Raw genomic sequence first — 3,341 nt, 5'->3', positions numbered from 1 at the left:
CAACCCTCTTGCTCGGGAACAACTGGAGCAACTGGCTGTCTTGCTAAGAGAAATGACTCACATCTGAGAGGAGGTGAGATGTGTAGACGGGAAAGCGCTTCCTGAACCTGCAGGAATGAGACAGTGATTCACCTGAAGGGAACACAGAGGGCTGGAACCCAGAATGCCAGAGGACGGTTTAAGGAGCAGGGTGTCCGGTCTCAGGTTGGGCCTTGCTAAGTCAGACCCAGTGTTTAGAGGGATTTTCTGGTGGTGGTGGTGGTAGGAGGACAAACGTCCTATAGCTAGTTGGAAAATATGCATTTACTAACCTTCCTGCTAATTAAATTTTGAGTTAAAGTGGATAAGAATATCTTTAATAAAAGATCTTTCAGGATAATATTCTGCACATAAAAGAACAGAATTAAATATGTTGATATTGGTGATTGATAACTTGGGAAACCTGTGGTGTTGCTTTTGAGACTCTGTGGAAATCTATGTACTTGTTTTCACCTATACATAAATATAAACCTTCAGAACATTTTAAATAAAATTACTTAGGTGTCCAGTTTCCCTAATCTGTTGAATTCCACAAGACAGCTTTTACTCTTTTAAAAGATCTTCCCACAATGATAAAGTTATATAATCAAATCACTTTTTCCTATTTGTAATTAATTTTAGAACTTCCAAAAAATTTCTCAAAGACTCCAGTGTTTTCTTGAATGCAACATTCAAACAAAGAAGTAAAAAGATAAAAAAATCTATCAAATATAATCAAAACTTGTTATTTTCATGGATGAAGAGAAAGATAAATGAAAATAATGAAGGTGGAACATTTTTTGAAGTTAGTAAATCAGTAATAGGTATTTAGTTAGTAATTTACTTATGCATTAAGGAGGTAACGTATATGTACTTTTTTTTTTTTTTTCCGTGTGTTGGTACAGAAAAACAAATGTATTCAATGTAAATACCAAGAGTTGAGTAGTTGTTTCTTCTATTGCTTTTTTCTAAACAAACAAAAACAGACAACTAAAATTTAATGGTTTTCCATTCCATTCTGTTCAGGGTGGACTAAGTATGTTGTGGATGAGTAGCTAGCCCTAGGGAAAGCCTCTGAACAAAAATTAGCCAACTTAATAGTGGTTCAGTCTTACAAGAACTTGTCAGGCTTACCAACTACACTTCATTCAGGTTGGACTCTGCTGATTGTCCTTTGGTACTTCTCCAGGGATTTCCCTTTATCACTGAAGCCATTTCCCTGCATCTTGAGGGGAAAAGTTATGCCATGTGGGCCTGAGTTGGAGAGACTTTGTTTTTCTTGAGTTGAACTTATGGTTTGTCACTATGATCCCTAAATAGTAACTGATGTACTACTCAAAATGGGAAATCTCACTGCCAGAATAGCCAACTGCCAGTCTTAAAAGCATCCATTCAAAGGAGCATACCCCATGTAGTCTCCTTAAAAGTATGTTGGGCAAAGACCTTCTCTGCAAAGTCTGAGGATTATATTCCTTCAGTTCCAGTGGTGGATAGAAATTCATGTGAGGGAGTGTGTATGGACAAATATTTCACAAGCTTTTGTTGAGGGAATAAAGGCAGTTCTATTATCTGCCTCAATTTTTTTTTATTGGAGTATAGTTGATATATAATATTGTGCCAATCTCTGCTGAACAGCTAAGTGACTCAGTTATACACATACATACATTCTTTTTTCAAATTCTCTTCCATGATGGTTTATCACAGATTATTGATAGAGTTTCATGTGCTGTAAATGAAGATTTTTTTTTTTGGTGGTGGTTTAGTCACCAAGTCATGTCTTACTCTTGACCACCTGACCTGCCTCTTGAGAAACCTGTATTCAGGTCAGGGAGCAACAGTTAGAACTGGACATGGAACAACAGACTGGTTCCAAATAGGAAAAGGAGTACGTCAAAGCTGTATATTGTCACCCTGCTTATTTAACTTCTATGCAGAGTACATAATGAGAAATGCTGGGCTGGAAGAAGCACAAGCTGGAATCAAGATTGCCAGGAGAAAAAAAAAAAAAGATTGCCAGGAGAAATATCAATAACCTCAGATATGCAGATGACACCACCCTTATGGCAGAGAGTAAAGAAGACCTAAAAAGCCTCTTGATGAAAGTAAAAGAAGAGAGTGAAAAAGTTGGCTTAAAGCTCAGCATTCAGAAAACTAAGATCATGGCATCTGGTCCCATCACTTCATGGCAAATAGATGGGGAGACAGTGGAAACAGTGTCAGAGTTTATTTTTTTGGGCTCCAAAATCACTGCAGATGGTGATTGCAACCATGAAATTAAAAGACGCTTCCTCCTTGGAAGGAAAGTTATGATCAACCTAGACAGCATATTCAAAAGCAGAGACATTACTTTGCCAACAAAGGTCCATCTAGTTAAGGCTGTGGTTTTTCCAGTGGTCATGTATGGATGTGAGAGTTGGACTGTGAAGAAAGCTGAGTGCCAAAGAATTGATGCTTTTGAACTGTGGTGTTGGAGAAGACTCTTGAGAATCCCTTGGATAGCAAGGAGATCCAACCCGTCCATCCTAAAGGAGATCAGTTGTGAATATTCATTGGAAGGACTGATGGTGAAGGTGAAGCTCCAATACTTTGGCCACCTGATGCAAAGAGCTGACTCATTGGAAAAGACCCTGATGCTGGGAGGGATTCGGGACAGGAGGAGAAGGGGACGACAGAGGATGAGATGGTTGGATGGCATCATCGACTCGATGGACATGGGTTTGGGTGGACTCCAGGAGTTGGTGATGGACAGGGAGGCCTGGCGTGCTGCGGTTCATGGGGTTGCAAAGAGTTGGACGTGACTGAGCGACTGAACTGAACTGAAGTCTTGTGACCATAGGCCACCAGGCTCCTCTGTGCACGGGATTTCCCAGACCAGAATTCTGTATTAGGTTGCTATTTACTTCTCCAGGAGATCTTCCCAACCCAGGGATCAAACCTGCACCTCCTGCATTGGCAGGTGGATTCTTTACCACTGAGCCACCAGGGAAGCCCCAGTATGTGGCTAAGGCCTGGAAAAGATTAGGCTATGCCTGGCCCACCCTCAGGAGGAGAAAAAGAGGGGCCACCTACTGCAGTGACACCATCTGCAGCTCTCCACTCCAGTATTCTTGCCTGGAGAATCCCATGGACGGGGGTCTGGTGGGCTACAGTCCAGGGGCTCGCAAAGATTCAGGCATGGCTTAGTGACTATACAGTGGGATTGTGTATTAAAAAACTTCTTTCACTGGTGACGCAAAGTAGGTTTAGTAGTGAATAAGTTAACATGAGGTAGCCTTTATGCATTCGTCTTAAAGCCCATTATGCGTATCTCAAGTTGGGACTTG

At 41.0% G+C, this 3,341-nt stretch overlaps 1 protein-coding gene across 3 annotated transcripts in view; it reads left to right on the top strand.

Annotated features, from left to right (window-relative positions):
* The window catches only part of MED12L (mediator complex subunit 12L), a 361,400-nt gene that overhangs the window by 243,858 nt on the left and 114,201 nt on the right, over nucleotides 1-3,341 (top strand). The window lies entirely within an intron of this gene.

Source organism: Bos mutus, chromosome 1 (assembly GCF_027580195.1).
Source record: "Bos mutus isolate GX-2022 chromosome 1, NWIPB_WYAK_1.1, whole genome shotgun sequence".
Taxonomy (NCBI): domain Eukaryota; kingdom Metazoa; phylum Chordata; class Mammalia; order Artiodactyla; family Bovidae; genus Bos; species Bos mutus.
This window is presented reverse-complemented; position numbering and strand designations above follow the sequence as displayed.